Genomic DNA, 19311 nt, shown 5'->3' with positions numbered 1-19311 from the left:
TCCTGAGAATGGGACGTGACATCGTGTGAGGTGGTTCTCTTCACTGGAGGGCAATCTCAGCTATGAGATGCCAGTCCCATTCTCAGGAGCCGGAGAGTGAGGGAGAAGGGATGGATTTTGCTAAGCACCATAGCATCTACTACAATTTACCCCTTGGGTTATTTGGTCCCTCTTGACTCATAACATTTTTGAGAACAGCTCTTTCAGGATTCTGTGGGACCTGTTCTCCTGGGGGGAGGGTCTTATGGTTAATGGGACAAAATATAGTCACCTCCTAACATTGCAGCTGTTCTCATGACCCCAACTGATATTCACCATTTTTATCCTTCACAATATGTACAGTAGTTCCTGCTTACCCACTGTTTCTCTTTCCATGGTTTCAGTTACCCAAAGTCAACTGAGGTCCAAAAATATTAAATGGAAAATTCCAGAATTAAACAATGATGATTCTTGTGTTGTTCCACTCTGTCCCACCTGGGATATGAGTCACTCCTTTGTCCAAAGTATCCTTCCTGTTAGTCACTTAGTAGCTGTCTTGTTTTCAGATTGACTGTCGGGGTATCACAGTGCTTATGTTCAAATAACCCTTATTATTACTTAGTAATGGCCCCAAAGCACAAGAGTAGTGATGCTGGCAATTTGGATATGCTGAATAGAAGCTGTAAAGTGCTTCCATTAAGTGAAAAGATGAGAGTTCTTGACTAAAAGGAAAGAAAAAAATCATATGTTGACATTGCTAAGATTTGTGATAAAATGAGTCTTCTGTGAAATTGTGAAGAAAGAAAAAGATGCTAGTTTTGCTCTTGCACCTACAACTGCAAAAGTTGCATCCACAGTGCTTAATAAGTGACTAATTAAGAGGGAAAAGGCATTAAATTTGTATAGTAAGGCATTTCGAGAGAGAGGAGAGAGAGACTATGTTCATGTAACTTTTATTACAGTATGTTTTTGTAATTGCTCTATTTTAGTATTAGTTATTGTTAGTCTCTTACTGTGCCTAATTTACAAATTACACTTTATCATACGTATGTATGTATAGGAAAAACACAGTATATATAGGGTTTGGTACTATCCGTGGTTTCAGGCATCCTCTGGGAGTCTTGGAACGTGTCCCCCATGGATTAAGAGGGACCACTGTGTCTTCTAGACTCCCCTCACTGTTGGACAGTATGGTATGTCTGCTTAATCTGGTGGCATACTGGTGGGATAACTCAGACCCTCATCTCTAAAGAGTCCAAAATCTGGTGTGTCAATTATCAGTATGTTGCCTCTCAGCTTCAATACACTCTTCACTGTGTGCCTGGTGAGTCACAAAGGAATTCTTCTAAGCATTTCTGCTTTAAAGGCAGTGTGATGTTAAGCTTTCTTAGGAAGGTGCATTGGAGGGGATTGCAGGAGGAAGAGGCTCCACTGCTGTGCCCCGGACTCGCTGGGGGTGAGTGGTATGAATATGCCTCTGGTTATGAACCTGGAATATTGTCCCTTTGCAACCTTGGCCTGGTGGTAAACTCTCTGCAGCCCTCTTGACACAGAAAGCGAAGTCCCTGCATAATTTACAAGCCCTGAAGACCTCCTGCCTAGGCCAACACCCAGACACCCTCTGCAAGCCCCCAGGGGCCTGCTTGCTGCAGGCTTTGAAGGCTTCCTGTCCCACCAGTGCCTGGAGTGCCGTTGACTATCTGTCCCATCACTTGTTAATCTCCTGCTCCTCTACCTGCACCTGTGGCGAGTAGCCTATTGCTTATACAACAACTTCAGACCAGCTCTAAACTAGCTAAACCAGATATAATTCTGCTATCTGATGGATTGAACCATACCTTCTCCAGTGAGGTCAGAAATCCTTTCAAATCTGTTCTTTCTCAAGTACTCTCTCTCAGTCTAAGGATACCATTTAAAGTGTCCTTAAGTTTCGTAGTTACTTTTTCATCGTAGTTAATCATCATACATATTAAACAACCCGTTTAACCTACTGTCTAGCTTCTGTCTCTTGATTGGACCCACACAGCTACACCCTGGTCACCATACCTTCCTCAGGTCTTCCCTGCCCTCATTATATGGCAGCATCTCTGTATCCTGTTGATGGTAAGATTCAAGCATTTTACCCTCTGCAAGCCAAGACCTCTACATTTACAGAGCTCAAAGTTGCAGGTATGGGAAGTACAAATCCTGCAAGTTGATCAGTGGGATTTGTAATAAGTTAGGCCGCTCTTATGTCTATTGTCAAATTCTAAGCTGCATGTAGTCTAATGTTTGCAGACCATATCACAGTGATTGCTATAGAGTGTATATTGCATCCTGGATGATGGTGATCCATTCATTAAAAGTACCCTGTCCAAGATGGCACTTCAGCTGTTTCTTCTATAGGCTCTCTCTTCTATGAGGCCAGCAGCTTTTAAGTGATACTGTGTGAGATAAGACTGGTAAGTCCATGGTCATGCATCTCCTACTTTTACCTCCTTTGCTATAAAGTGATTTCTTGAAGCCAATGCAGTATCATGCATAATTCCATGCCAATGGATCCTGCATTTTAGCCCTGTGGTAGTGATGCTAACTTCAGATCTATGGGCACAAAAAGCAAACCCAAACCAAAAATATGTGTCAGTGAAGGTAAGATGAATTTCTGCCCCTTCAGTGGTACAAGAAGTCCAATGAAATCAACTTGTCATCAAGTGGCTGGGTGGTTTCCTTAAGGATGGTTCCATATTGAGGACTCAGTGTTGGTCTTTGTTGTTGGCAAATTTGACATTTCTCAGTGGAAGTAGCTAGTTATTGTTGAAGAATGAGGGTCTATGTGTAAGCTGCACATTGTGCCAGTAACGTGATAGCCACGCCATTTCTTTACTTGGATGTTTAGGTGCGTCTTCTCTGATGGATGACATGTGTATCTAGCCCACCTAATCGTGCAGTTTATTTTTGCCCTCTGATTATAACTCATGCCCAGTCCTAGATGTGTCATTTCCTTCCATCTTATGATTTTTTTTTTTTTTTGGACTTGAACAGTTGTATGACTTGGTGGTTTTTGCAGAACCCATCTCATGATGAACAATTTTGACCACATGGTTTGTAGAGGTTTTATCTTCAGGTGTTTCATCTCTGTCAGGCTCCAATAGCACACTAGGAGCTGTTCTTTTAAAAAGCGTATAATTCTCCACTGAAAATAACATGGTCAAGGATCCTAAGCATGCATATTGTGATTCTCCCATTTGGCATTGCCATAACTGTGCATAGCATCTTCTTTCATCACAGTTACCTGCTGTGATAGGATATCTGATGTCTTATGGCCCAAGTACCAAAGCCTCTACCTGCTGAGGAATCCTGCACCACTTTAGGTCCCACTTAGCACTGTCAGCCTTTTGTGTCAACCAGTATGTGAGCTGCAGCGGTATCTCCAGGTGTGACATAGTATGCCTTCAGAACCTATTCTTTCCACTATACTACAGTGCTTTTACACTTACATCATTTTCTGAATATCAAATTTCTAATACCGTATGCTTTAATTTTCCAAATATTTTCCTTCATTCTCTGCTTATATATTATATATCAGAGCTAATGTCAGTTAATTAAAAATGCATACTGTGAACTATACCATACCTATAAAAGGGTACAGTTGGCCCTTGAATAAGGCTGGGGTTAGGGGCATAGACCCTCTGCACAGTCGAAAATCCACATTTAACTTATAGTCAGTCCTCTGTATATACACGGTTCCTCTCTGGATTCAACCAACCACAGATCAAGTTGTACTGTAGTATATACGATTGAAAGAACCCACATACAAGTAAACTCGCACAGTTAAAACCCATGTTGTTCAAGGGTCAACTGTAGCTATAAAGTACGTGAAGTTTAACTACAAATGAAATGAACAGCCTGAGTGTATCTACTTAATCATATCCTGCTTCCTCCCTAACATAGGTAACAACGTTCCTGATATTTGTGTTAATCATGCCTTTGACTTCTTCATAGTTTATCTCCTGCATCTTTATTGAAAAAGCAGTATATTACTTAGATTTACTTGTTTTTAAACTTCATATTAACGGAATTTTGCAGTGCATTTTTAAGATGATGGTAGCTGCTCTAACAAGCAAACTGTAAAACATTTAATGGATCAAAACTATAGACATTAATTTCTTACGAATTCCAACTGTTTCTGGTTGATGATGACTCTCCTCTAAGCAATTATACATGAATTCCAGATTCTTTCCATTTTATGGCTCTACTGTCTTCAAAAATTTTCTTTCAATGTCAACATATTCATTTGCATCAAAGCAAGGCAAAGGAAAGATCATGGAGAATCAAATATGGCATGTTTTTAAGGGCCAGCAGTGGAAGTGGTACATATTAATTCACTCTAGTTCCATCGGCTGCAACTCAATTACACATTCACTCTTTCAAGGAAATCTGAGAAACAAAGGGTAAGAGGAAGAGGGTGAGGTTAAAAGATGTCAGTGGTCAGATACCAAGAAATGGAGTCAAATTCCTCATGAAAATTTTCTCCTGATGTTAGAATGATGGCTGAAAAATGCCATGTTTTATTTAATTGAACTCAAACATATTTAAATAAGCAAGTATGTTGCTCTGTGAGACTTTAGCCTGAGGCTAGTAAGGAAGATGGACATTACATTGTATGCCTAATTCAAGAGCCCAGCATTGCACATTCTGAGACGTAAAATGAGTGACTTGATCACTATCAGTAATGTTGAGAACCATATAGGGAGGGTTTTGGTGAGACCTTGGTTTACGTTCTCAGTATATGTAGAGATGCGTTACCTTGATTTATCTCTTGAGTATGTGCGAGGCAAGGGATTCCCAGACTTCTCCACTCCAAAGACGGAAACTCTTAGGCAATGGTCCAAGAGTGTAAAAATGTGCAACTTGTTGTCAAGGGCATCTCGTACGAAGATTTCTGCCTGAAGTTTGGCCAGTTGTGCTGAGACTTGGTTGCTGGTTCTTACTGGGGGCCTCTTTGTTTTCAGGGATGAAAATCAGCAGCTATCCAGCAAAGCTCCATCATGTGTATGGTGGCGATTGCATCCATAAAATATAGGGACTCCTGATGTTGAACACTCAGTTGATCCCCAGCAGTTCCCAAGAAGCAAAATGGTCTAGGAGAGGGATGATCTCCTCCAGAACCCGATAGGGGACTGAAGATAGGGGAGGCCACCTCCTTCTGCACGTGGGATATACTACAGAGCTCAGAATTGGCTGCATCTGTAGCAAGGAGGGTTCAGTAGCCATGCTGAACTTGTAGGGTATTGCTTCCATGATCCAGAGCACAGTGGGTAACTGGGTATGGAGGGGTTATGGTCTCTGAGCCTGTGAGCTCCTCTTATTCTATGAGAGCTCATTATGTGGCCAGCAATTGCCATTCTACTGGGGTGTAATGCGGGGCTAATGAGGGAAGTTTCTTGCATAAGAAATTCATGGGCAGCTTGTGTCTGTGATGTGGATGTCCAGGGTCTCCAAGAGACATGACATCAAGTTGTTATGCCTCTGGAGTGAAGGAGTCTCTGAAGGGTACTAGTGGTATGGTTTGTCACATTGCAATTTGGATAAATTCTAGAGCCATTTGTTGGAGGGGGACCCATTCAAGGTGGGCCAATTTGCAAATAACTGTGTAAGTGCAAACCATATTGCCTCCAGAAGCCAGAAAGACCTAAAATTTGGGGGCTTGTTTTAATATCATGGGTGCTGAGTTGATCAGTAGCTATTTATTGACACTGTCAGCATGGAGCAGCTCTCACTTTACCAAATAAGTTTCAGAAATTTAACCGAGGTGGAGAGCATTGCATTATACGTGGGACAGTCGCCCATCCCCTTTGTAGAGCTGCTTTGTATGTGTTTGTCCTGAATCAGTGTGCCAAATGAATGTCCTTGGAGGAGGATGTCATTAATGTAATGCAATGCCTGTGCTTCTGGAGAAAATTGAATGCACTTAAGATCCTGCTTGCAAAGGTTGTATGCAGTGCAAAGGCTATTGAGGTACCCCACGGGTAAAGGGATGTTGTGCCCCTTTGGAGGTCAAAGAATCTGAGGCTGAGAGGCTGTCAAAATAGACATGCAATAAAACATGTAAGCCAAATTTATAATAGAAAAATATTTACTACTTGCTGATTGGGTAATTCAGTAATTTCAATAATATTGTATATGAGACCTTAATAGATAAAAGGACAATATTAAGATTTCAGTAATCCACCATGAAGGAGGCACACCACTGATTATTTCCAAGTGTAGAAAGAGGCCAAATTGTATTGTTAAGTGGAGAAGTAGTGGAGCGATAATCACTCCTTTTCAATCTAGGCCTGGTGTGTTAAGATTTGAACCTTGAAATCTCTGTTTCAATCTTGAAAGCCGTGTTAGGCCATGTTCACTATTTACATTTAAGGAACGGTCCTTGCGTTCCATTTTTGTCATGCCAGTTTGGAAGTGCCAAAAACTTAATTTAATTTTACTTTATTACTTACTGGATCAGAGTGTTCTTACTCACTATGGGATATTTAAGGGCAATGGGTGGTATTACCATGGGGAATTTAGGCAAGGCTTTAGTTCAGATGAGGCATACTTCTCTTCTATTTTATGTACTGTAAGTCCCCTAAGATTATAGGCAATACCTTGTTAACATTTAGTGGGGTCCCCATGTATAACTAACTCCATCTCCAGTACTGATTAAGTCCATGAGGTTTGCCAGTTGATGAACTTCAGCAGACATAGATGTTAAATCAACCTATGTTGTAGAGGCACAAAACCATTTATTGTTTTGTTGTATAAATTCTTGTAATTATCTAGATTTCCAATTGGATCATATTGTGGACCTCTGTTTCATTGCTTGCTTTTTTCTTTTGTTTTTTCCTCCTGTATCCAAGATTCATTCTGTATTTCTCCTCCTCCCCCACCCCCTTCCTCCCTCCCTCTCTCCCTCCCTCCCTCCCTTCCTTCCTTCCATTCTATCTTCCTTTCTTTCTTTCCTCCTTCCCTTTCCTTCCTTCCTTCTTTTTTATTTTTGTTTATTTAGTTCACTGGATATATTTCAGGGTGGAGGAAACTCTATCATGGTTTTATTTATAAATTTCCTTCATGGTGTTAAAGCAGCAGCAGGGTCCAAGTGGAGTCATTTGCCCCCCACTACAGCTAACCAAGACTTAATTGGTTTCAACCCCTCCTAGAAATGCGACCTTTAATACAGGCAATCTGAAATTTCCAATCAACACTAGTGAGGGATCTGCATGATAGAGACCCTGCAGATCCCTTACCCCCAAAGAAAAGGCTGGACCTGAAACAATCCTTTCTTTTTTTTTTTTTTTCTTTTTTGCTAATACCTTCTTGCTCCACCCTCCTGCCTATAAGAACTTTCCAGTTTGTACCACTCTGTGTCCTTCCAGTTGCCTGATGGGATGCTGCCTGATTTATAGGTCTTTGAATAAAGTCAATTAGATCTTCAAATTTACTTCAGTTTTGTATTTTTTAACAATGGAAATGGTTACTTTATAGAATTTAATGACTGCAAGCTCTAGTTTAGATCACCCCCTTTGTTGTCACGCAGGGGTACTCTGGATGGTTTTCCTGTAACAGAAAATCAGGATCTTTTTTGCAACAGGCGTTGCAGCAGCAGCAGCGATATTTACGGATCCTGGTGAGCAATCTGCTCTTAGGAGTGTGGATCTCAGCACGTTACATAATGACTGCTATATTATCCTCTTCTCTCTCTCCCCCTCCTTTCTTTTTTGATTTCTCTTTCGTAAGTGACCACTCGATGGATCTGTGTCTCCCACAGGGAGTCTTTCCTCTCAGTGTGACATAGATCAGAGTCAATGCTTGTTTGAGACACACACCCATGGGATCACAGGATAATAGTTTTTTTTCCTGAGCCTACTGTCAGTCACAGATTCATTTTAAGACACAGAGATTGGTCTGGGCTAAGACACACGACCCAGGGCCACTTTAAGGAGGGCTCTGATCTCATATTCCTGTCCCTAAATGCCAAACCTAGAAATTTCTGACTTAGGTCAGCTAACTCTGTAGCAGAGGCTGAGGAGGACTCACCAAGGCAACACAAGGGGCACAGCTGGAAGGTCAAGCTAGTCAGCAGGCTATAACTCCCAGGTGCATGCTTGCGTTCAGGCATCAGAGCCAGTTAGCAAGTCAAAGCAAGAAAATAAAGACCCCAGGTGGGTGGTAGTGACCATTGCCCAGTCATCCTGCGTATCCACCAACTGTTGGGACTACCCCGCAGAGTCAGGATGAATCTTACTAAAAACTTGGCTTAGATGCTGCGATAGATGATGCCGCATACATGCTAAGAGGGTATGAAGTGTTTATTACTGACAATATTGAGGTTTGTCTGGAGAGCATGGTGTATCTCTCAAGCAAGTCTGAAATGCCTTGAGAAAGGAGGGAGAGGAGACTGGCCTGGGGATTTTATTGTGGTTAGAGGATGGGGCTGGGCTCACAGGGGTTGAGTTCCTGCCAGCACAGAAGGAGGGATCATCCTTCTTACCAGCTTTCCCAGATGTGGAGCTCAGGGAGAAGAGGGAGAAGTGAGGCTTGAAAGCTGTGAGCAGTCAAGTATCAAAAAGGGAGTGAGACTGCACATCATAGTTCTATATTAATCAGGGAAGCAGCCAGGGACAAAAGGTGGGGTCAACTTGGATTTGGCAAAGAGATTATTTAAGAGCCTTGTTACACAGGTGCTAACAGAATTAATGAAACAAATAAGGAATGCTTAGGCATGCAAATTTCCGCCTTTGGTGCAGTCCTTGCCACCCCAAGTTTGAAGGAGTCTAGTAGTCACTGGAGTAAATGTGAAGGGGCCACCCAGAAGGGGCTGTGGTCATGGAGAGACAGCAACAGCTGAGGCAGGAAGGCTGCAGAGGAAAAAACTACATCTGTCTTTCTCTCCTATTACTTTTTGCCTGCTCTTGGTTAAACTCAGCCAGAAGCCAGAGGTAAAGGAAGCCTATGCCATACAGTCGATAAAGTCAGCTTCCCCAGGAAACAGGGTAGAGAAGGGGAGAGAACTGTTATGAGGCTATAAACGGAAAAATAACCAAAAGGGTAAATATTTTTAAAATACAGAAACCAGCTGTCATACTGTCCTCTACTCTTTCAACAGTGGCCTGTAAGAGTTCTCTTTTATCTTAATGTTGATATATTCATGGCTACTTGGGGGCTCTCCATTCAGTTCCCTTGTTCTAGTTATCTTGTTGGCAATTTCACACAACGTTAAATTCTCTAATTTTGACTATGTCTTTTTACACGAGATGGCAGTTCACCCTTCTTGGTCTTCAGGTGTGTCAGGTCTGTTCTTGAACTTTTGTACTTTTATATACAGTTTATGATAACTGTGTCAAGTTTCCAAACACAAAAACAAACAAGTAAAAAAGGAGAATAAATAGCTGGTGGAAATTTGAATGGAGTCGTATAGATTTTTGATCAATTTGGGGAATTTACATACTTATAATTTTTAGTCTTCTGTCTGGACTAATAAGAAAATTGACACAGGACAGATTAACAGGAGAAAAAGAAACAAATTTTAATTCATGTGCCTGGAGATCTTGATGCCGAAAACTCAGCTTCTCTGTACACAGATGCCGAATCGAATCTTGGAGACAGAGTTCTGGGTGAAGTAGAAAAGAACAGCTTTATTGCTTTGCCAGGCAAAGGGGGACACAGTGGACTAATGCCCTCAAGACTGTGTGTCCCAACCTGGGAGGATTTGATGAGTTTTATAGCAATAGTTCAAGGGAGGGGTTGCTGACAAGATTAGGGTGTGTGCAGGGTCTCAGGTGGTTGGGTCTCCTAATCTTGATGAGCTTCTCTGGTCCCTTTAATCTGGCCTCAGGTAGCTTCATAGCTGCTCCTTCCTTGATTAGCAACTGTTCAAATCTGCCCTTTGGAACTCAGAGAAGGTCCTGGAGGCTGGAGTCTTGCCTACAAGAAACAGGGGGACAGAAGGGTTTCTATGGATCCCTACAGGGTCCTGCTCGGTTCAGTCTCATAGAAATAGGACCAAAGAAGTGGCCAAAGAAGGCAGCTTTTATACTTTTTAGACAAAGAAAGAATACATTTCTGAGGAATTGACAGGATAAAGAAACTTAGGTTTTGGGTACTCAGTGAAGAATCTAAAGAGAGTTTGGACTGGGGTTGTGAATTAAACAAACCTTGTAACTTCTTTATATAGGCTTCTCAGCCCTGAATTCTCTGTCTCTAGTGATAAGATAAGGGTGTCCATCTCCCTTCAGATGTAGGGAGTGCACCTTTCACATGAGAGACTTATTTCCTGCTCTCAGGGAGATGGAAAGAGTCAGACTGTCCCTCTTGCACTGGCCATTTCTTAGTAACTTTAATTCAAAATAATCAATATGCCATGTAGACACATTCTGGGGGTGGCTTACCCTGGATTCCAACACCATCTTAATGATAATTTGACTTTTTATCCTTATGTAATGACCCTCTTTTCCTTTATGTTCTTTCTTTGTTCTAATCTTGAGTCTTCATTCTTTGCTTGGGGATTCTATTACCTAGCTAAATTAATTTTGTTTTCATTATTAATTTACAATTTAGGCAGACTATGTGACTACATAATATTTGTTTATGATAACATATGTGTGGTTTTAGAGAACTCATCCACTGTTGGATTTATTATTTAAACCAGTACAGAAATTTCTACCTGTCACTGAAAATGTCACAAATTTGGAGTGAGAGTGTGTGTGTGTGTGTGTGTGTGTGTATTTGTGTATTCCTAGTTAGGGCTTTTAAAAGCTATATATTGATTTATATTGCTGTTGTAAAAATTTTGTGAGATGTAGTTATGAATACAAAAAGACTCTACTGTGTTTTCCTGAAATATTTCTGGAAATACAAATTTGTTTAATGATTGAAGTGGTAAATAGATTTATTGAATTGCTAAATAGAGAAGTCATATTCTTTCAGGACTGTAATTGCCAGTGTTATGTTCAATCAATATTTTTGCCTATTATGGTGAAACAGTCTTGTACAGTATTTGTGCAACATCTAAACTTCTTTCAAGATTTTTTGTCTTATGCTGTTTTCAAGCACTGAGCCATTAAACGAAAGAGACAGGATGAAGAAGTTTTCAAATCAAGTGAAAAATGTAAGGAACATCTCTGTCAGTATAAGATAAGATTTTTACAAGAAAAGAATAAACACAATAGAGAGAAAGAGTTGATTTTTCAACAGATGAACAAATCTAGTAAACATAACAATAATATTATAGCCCAACTACCTCTTTCTCTGTATGACTTTGAACATAGGTGATTTGACAAGCATCACATTACAGCATGACACTGCAGGAAACTATCACTCTGTCTTAAGTTTGAGGTTATTCGTGATTTGAAAAAAATGTATCTACATTTACAAAAATAAAGACTTTTTTTCTGAAATAACTTTTAATAGGCTGAAAACTTTATTTCTCATAATTTTTAAACAGCTTAGTATAAGTATGTGTGGTTGGAGGCAATGGTCAAATTCTATTTACTTTCTCACACATACACAAAAAAATTATTTGAGGTATAGCCCTAACTCAGAAAGGAAGGTATTGCACTGTATTTGATATCTCATTCCATTCAGAAAATCTCTATCCTTAGGAAGATACTTGCTGTCTCATCTCTTGAGATTTCAGTACCTTTTTATAAATTTTTATGTCTCATATAATAATATTTCAGGTTATTTTGAATCCCACTAGTTCGACCAAAATAGCTAAAAAAAAAATTTTTTTTAACATCTTTATTGGAGTATAATTGCTTTACAATGGTGTGTTAGTTTCTGCTTTATAACAAAGTGAATCAGCTATACATATACATATATCCCCATATCTTCTCTCTCTTGCGTCTAAAAAAAAGGTTCAAAATAGCTAAAATTTTAAGGTAGTAAGTACAGGCAGTAGCTTAGTACTTTATATTTTTTAAATCAGCTCTCTATCATCACAAAATAATTCAAGAATTAAAAATATTGAATGCAGTTCTTTGTGCATGCACACCTATATTCTTTGACCATCTAAATATATAAATTTGTAAATCTTAGCTGTGTCCATTTCATCTTTTTGTACGTGGAAACTGAGTCATTTTCATAACAAATTCATTTATAAGTTTTTTTTTTCTTTTGTTACAAAGCATGCCAAAATATATACAATACTTTATTCATTTTTACAATTACTTTAGATATGACTTTATTAGTTATATAAGAGGGAAGTCAGTGAGAAACATTTTTAAAAGCATTGAATAAGCTGTATATAATTCAGTACATAAGATAGCAAATGTCTAATCTCTCTCTCCTGAACAAGGTACTAATTCTGGAAAATTGCATCTGTCTGTAATTTTATATGATGAAGAAGGAAAATCAGGCATGTTAATGTTAACAGGGGAAAGAGAGAGCTTTAACATGTGGATAAATTTATATCCAATTTCCTGAAGGAGAAACTACTTTTTCCTCTATTCCATAGCAAGTATCAGATAATTTACCTGGGCTTGAATCAACTTGAAAGGGTACTATTTATGAGGCAGCATGCCCTAGGAACATGGATCTCACAGAGGTGATCTGTGTTGGAGTGTGCTATCTGAAGACAAGCTCCCGGGGAGTGAATCTCTGGAACTGAGAAAATTCAAGTCCAGGATTCCCTGTTGGGGAACTTTCTGAAGAATCTCCAAGAGTTCCCCCATTGCCAGCATCTGCCACACAGAATATACAAAACCAGGTTATAGGAATAAGTGACCTGGAGGAAGAATATGTCCTAAACCCTCTATCAGCTGTCTCCAATTGCTCCCACCCAGGAGCCATGCTACTAAATGGGAGAGGAAGTAAAGCTGGAAAGTGAGTAGAAATTGACCTGGTACCCCTCCCACTGTAGGTTTCCTGCCCTGTGTCAGGCCTGAGTTGTAAGACACAAATATATAGGTTGGATAAAGTCTTGATTTTTTTCATAAATTTATTTATTTATTTATTTTTGGCTGCATTGGGTCTTCGTTGCTGCGCGCGGGCTTTCTCTAGTTGCGGCGAGCAGGGGCTTCTCATTGCGGTGGCTTCTCTTGTTGTGGAGCACAGCTCTAGGCACGTGGGCTTCAGTAGTTGTGGCACACAGGCTAAGTAGTTGTGGCTCGTGGGCTCTAGAGTGCAGGCTCGGTACTTGCGGTGCATGGGCTTAGTTGCTCTGCGGCACGTGGGATCTTCTTGGACCAGGGTTCGAATCTGTGTCCCCTGCATTGTCAGGCGGATTCTCAACCACTGCGCCACCAGTGAAGTCCAAAGTCTTGATTTTTAAAAAATATTTATAGCAGCCTTAGTCTTCATAGCCCCAAGCTGGAAACAACCTAGATGTCCTTCTGCAGGTGAGTAACTAAACAAACAATGGTACATCCATACCATGGAATACTGCTCAGCAATAAGAAGAAACAGGTGACTCATACACACAACAATGTGGATAGATCTCAAGGACAAGAGAGAAAAAAATTCGTCTCAAAAGGCTACATACTTATGATTCCATTTAATTAACATTCTTGGAATTAAAAAAAATACGTAGAAATAAAGAACAGATTAGTCATTGCCAGGGGCTAAAGAGGCAATGGGAGTGGGAGTAACTCTAAAAGGTCAGCTGGCATACTTAAAAAGAATACGGGAAGAACGTCCATCAAATCTAAGAGCAGAATTCCTAGTGTTTAACAATCTGAGGGATCCTTGTGGTGATAGAAATGTTCTGTGTATTTATTACATTATAGCAATATCCATGTCTTCGTTTTGCCATATGTTACCTTGGGGGAAACTGTGTAGAGGATACATGGGATCTTTCTGAATTATGCAGGTGAATTTACAATTATCTCAACAGTTTAATCAAAAATGTTTTTCATATAACCAGGATAGTATACCTTTAAATTATTTTCTGGTGTATGTATGTACATATTTAAATAGACTATTTTTAGAGCAGTTTTTGGTTCATAGCAAAATTGAGTGGAAAATACGGAGAGTTCCTATATACCCCTGTCCCCACACATGCATGACTTCCCCTTTTATCAACATCTCCCACCATGTTTATTATAGTTGATGAACCTACGTTGACACAGCGTAACTGCAGAAAGTCCGTAGTTTACATTAGGGTTCACTCTTGGTGCTACATACTCTATGGGTATGGACAAATGAATTGATATAATGACGTGTATCCACCATTGTAGTAGACATTTCACTGCCCTAATAATCCTTTGTGTTTTATCAATTCATCCCACCCTCCCCATTAACCCCTGGTCTGATCCTTTTACTGTCTTCATAGTTTTGCCTTTCTCAGAATGTTAGATATATATTACTAAGTGAAAGAAACCAGTCTGAAAGTCCTACATACTGTATGATTTCAACTATATAACATTCATAACATTCTCTTCCATGGCTTTTAACGACTTTATAGCTCATTTTTTCTTACTGCTGAATAATATTTCATTGTCTGGATGTACCGGAGTTTATTCATCCATTCATTTACCAAAGAACATCCTGGCTGCTTCCAAGCCTTGGCAATTATGAATAAGGCTGCTATAAACATGTGGATTTGGGTTTTTGTGTGGACATATGATGTCAGTTCATTTGGGCAAATACCAAGAAAGATGATTGCTGTATTATGTGGTGAGAGCATGTTTTGTTTTATAAGAAACTGTCAAAGTGTCTTACAAAGTGGCTGTACCATTTTGCATTCTCACCAGCAATGAATGAGAGTTCCTGTTGCATCACATCTTTGCCAGCATTTGGTGTTATCAATAAGGCTTGAGTTTTTATTAAGCTGGACATGAATATTTAACACTTAAAAAATAAGAATGCTTATTAATATTTGAAGGTTACTTGAAAAGTCATGGTATCTTCCCAAAACGTCAAAAAAAAAAAAAAAAAGGTAAAAAAGCAAGATCCACTGATGGAAAATGAAATAAAATTTGTTCATTTATTGTGCTGCTGCTTTTTTTTCCCTCACATTGTTCACATCAAGATTAGCCCCTTTTAATGTCCTAAGGAAGTACCTGTTAGCCGTGAGAAAGATGTCTGGATTCATGTTACTGTGTGGTGGAAGATGAGGCAATGAGAAATTTAGTTGTAAACCAAAAGGGACTGGTGAGTGAAAGGGCGAGTGTCTGAAGTGATTCCTGTACCAATGTTGAAATGTCCAGGCACATTTTCTGTCACATTTCTAGTTGTAATAGGAGTATGTTCCAAATGTTCTTAAAAAGAAGTACTGGACTATGCTTGCATTGTGATCCTATTTTAACTGAGACACTCTGCACACTCAAAGAGAAACTTCTAACAAGGTGACAAATGTACTCTGGACTCCAGAAACCAGGAAAAATAGGAACAACAAACAAATGACCAAAAAAAAAAAAAAAAAAGGAAAAGGATTATTACTACCAGTTGATTTCTCTCCTTAAAAGTTCTTTCATTGTGGTTCATGTACAAAGGCAGTAGAAGGATGTATACTGACCCCCACCCTGAACATATACTCGGGATTAATTACATACACTTTACAAGTAGCATATAAATAATGCAAACTACAGTGCAAAGTGCATAGTTTGTTACAAATTCTCCCCAAGGTTTTGATGAAACTGTTAGCCAAGACTAGCTAGAGTGCCGTCTATCTTGAGCATGTTAGATAATCATTTTCTTTTCACATGCTAATTACAGGGCATTCACTGCTATTGAATTGGCAGAATTTGCTTCTGAGCCCTAATAGTCTGAGTCCTTGCTATTTCAATTAAAGTTGCTTAAAAAAAATCAGAGTTAGCTGCTTACAAGGCTTATATTAATGGAATATCTAATTGTTAAGAGTTATCTTTACAAAATATCACTTACCTTTACGTGGCTCTGAATATTTTCTAATGAGCAGTTCTTGTTTCTGTGTTTATGAATTCTCCCATTCTCTCTTCTGTCATAACTTGTGCCCTTTGGACTTGGAACATTCTTGTTAGCACAGAAATCTACTCTAGTATCTTAACTCTTAAATAATCCTCACTTTGCCTTATATTACTCTCCAGCTATTGTCCTTTTTTTTCTGCTGTTCTTCAAAGCAAATTATTCAAATGAGTTTTGTATGCCCACACTCCGCATTTTCTCACTCATCATTCTCTTTATATAATATTACAGTTTAGCTTCAGTACCCGTAACTCTGCAATCTCTTCCTGTCAAGTCATCACCACTACATATTGCCAAATCCAGTGTTCTATTATTTGTCCTTACCATAATGTCTTAACAGCATTTAACAAATCTAACCCTTTCTTCTTCCTTTTTTAATATTTATTTTATTGAAGTATAGTTGATTTACAATGTGTTAATTTCTGCTGTACAGCAAAGTGATTCAGTTATACATGTATATACATTCTTTTTTGTATTCTTTTCCATTATGGTTTATCCCAGAATATTGAATATAGTTCCCTGTGCTATACAATAAGACCTTGTTGTTTATCTTTTCTCTATAATAGTTGACATCTAATCTCAAACTCCCAATCCATCCTTCCACCACCGCCCCCCGTGGCAACCACAAGTCTGTTTTCTGTCTCTGAGTCTGTTTCTGTTTCGTAGATAAGTTCATTTGTGTCATATTTTATTGCACATATAAGTTATGTCATATGATATTCATCTTTCTCTTTCTCACTTCACTTAGTATGATAATCTCTAGGTCCATCCATGTTGCTGCAAATGGCATTATTTCATTCTTTTTTTTATGGCTGAGTGATATTCCACTGTATATGTGTACCACATCTTCTTTATCCATTCATCTGTTGATGGACCTTTCTCCTTTCTTAAAACCATATTATATTTTGTTTTGTTTTGTTTTGTTTGTGATGCTACTCTTTCCTACTTAATTCTTAATTCTGTTTCCTTTGCTGACTCTTCCTCTGGGCTGATTCCTTGGCCCCATCTTCTCATTTATGTCCATTCTCTTACTCTACCTCTGAGGAAACCTTGTTCAGTGTCAAAGCTTTCAGTTCCAGGTACCTATTGATAAGTCCCACACAGCCATCTTCAGTGCTGCCCACTCCCCAGAGCTCTTTTTTCCATTGGCCTACTGAACGTTTTCTGTGTGCAAAGATGTAGATGTAAACGTAACATGGCTAACACAGAGTATTCATTCCCCTCAGACTGCTCCTAATCCTATTTCTCCCCAACCTGTTCTGTTCTCAGCAAACAATACTATTTATTGCTGAAGTCAAAATACAGATACATCAGTGCTTAAAAGATTTTTCCCAGTTAAAAAGTATTATATACATATATATTTACATATATATGCAGTGTGTGTTTTTATATAAAGATCCAATAGTTATATTTGCAGAATAAATGTTTTTGTTTACAAACTGATGGAATTTGCTGCTTAGGAAGTTATGCTCATTTCCATATGAATTACAGAATCATCTTTTAGGTAATTTAACCTTTATATAGACTGATTTTTCAGGGTTTTTATGAGTCCAGAAAAATTTAAATAGAAGTGCTATGCATTATTGTTTTTGATGCTTTTAAAATTCTTCTTTTAATCTCCTCCACGCATTTAAAACTTTTTTTATCTCATTGATGAATATCAGGTATATCACCCTCATTGATAAATTGATACATTGATAAATTTCTCACTTTTCCTATTGTACTAACTAGCTAGTAAGGTTTTGAATAATCTTTTTGAGTTATCCTATTATAAGCCAGGCATAATTTTTTTTTTTTTAGTTATACTAAAAGCATGTTGATCTGCCTTTTAAAGGCAAATAGCATTTTTCTGAAATTGTTTAATTGCTCTTTTATTTTGTCTTTTAATTGCCACATATTTATGTGTTATCGTGGAATTCTGTTATCAAGGCCTCTCCTGTTCTCCCTCTTATTCAACACAGAATCACACACTAATGCCTTTCCCCAGTATCTTTAGACTCAAGTTCATGACTCACTGTTACCTCACACAATTCTAATTAAGACAAAGGCTGGACTTAATGCCAGCTTCCTTTTTCCTGGTTAGACAACTAATTCCTATAGCTTGATTATTTTTTTTCCTCCTAATCAGATGTAATTCCTCAGAATTGAGAAATACTCTAATACATATTTTAGTGTATAAAAAGAGATTTATTAGAGCCAAGAAATTCTGTTACAAAGTGATGAATTAAGGTGCATTTCCACTGTTGTATTAAACAGGTTTTAATTGGTGTTCAGGCAGAAGAAACCAGTTGAAATTCTGAGAGTGCTTTCCTTGTAATAATGAACAGTAGAGCCGCAGGCAGTGCTTAAAAAATACACATAAATGACAGGAAAATTTAACAGCCTGGTGTGCCAAACACAATCACTTGGACCGATGTTCTGAGGTAGCTGCTGTGAACAGAATCATTCCTCATTAAAAGCTGCAGGTAGAACACATGTATTTATAAAGTGTTATGAGAATGTTGGCACAAATGATAACTCAAAATCAATTGCTTCCAAATGGAAAAAAAAACAGTAAAATAAACATGCTTACTGTGTTGATGCTGGTACTATTAAAAATATCATTTCAAAATGAATGATAATTATGGTAATTCTTCAGAATGAATATGTATATACACAAATTATAGGCCGTTTCATTTCAGTATTTTGAAAAAGTTTAATTGCCCCAACATCCTAACACTTAGGTATACACATAGTATGGAATCACACAGTATTGAATAAATCATTGATTGATATCAGAGCTAAGGAATTGCAACATCAAACAAAACAACCAACACACAAATAAACCTGAAAAAAAAAAAACAAAACCCAAAACAACAAAAAAAAGTGTTATTTGGAGAAGGCTCTACCAAAAAGAAAGAAAGGAATAAAAAGTCACACTTAAAAGTGGATAACAAATATTGGAATATTTCTGTTATGTATGAAACCATATGAGAGAAGCTGAACTTTGCAAAATGTATATGTAATGAATATAATCTAACCAAGTTTCTTGAAATTGTTTCAACTTTCTAGAAAGTAGTAACCATCTTTGCAGTGTAATTATGTTAGAAGAGGTTTTCTTTGAACAAGAATATTCCAGGGATGCAAATCTGTTTTCCCCTTTTGAAAGTACTTTCTCGTTCTCCTCACTTTCAGGTTCTTCCCACTCTCCTTCACCTCCTACTCAACTTTGTCAAATTTGTCCTCCCTTCCTCTTGACTTCGGGTTTGTGCTTGCTTCCAACCGGTACCTAAAACTATCCAGGTTCTTCTAAAGTACTAGTTTACATTTCCAGAGGATGAATTTATGTAACTATCTCTAAATGCTTTTTTTGATGTATACATTTTACTGGAAATAATTTTACCTTAGTTCTAATCTGGATTTTTTGAACTATTGTTCAGTTCCAAATGGGTC

The sequence above is a fragment of the Balaenoptera ricei genome, chromosome 1 (assembly GCF_028023285.1).
Source record: "Balaenoptera ricei isolate mBalRic1 chromosome 1, mBalRic1.hap2, whole genome shotgun sequence".
Taxonomy (NCBI): Eukaryota; Metazoa; Chordata; class Mammalia; order Artiodactyla; family Balaenopteridae; genus Balaenoptera; species Balaenoptera ricei.
Note: the sequence above shows the minus strand (reverse complement) of the source record.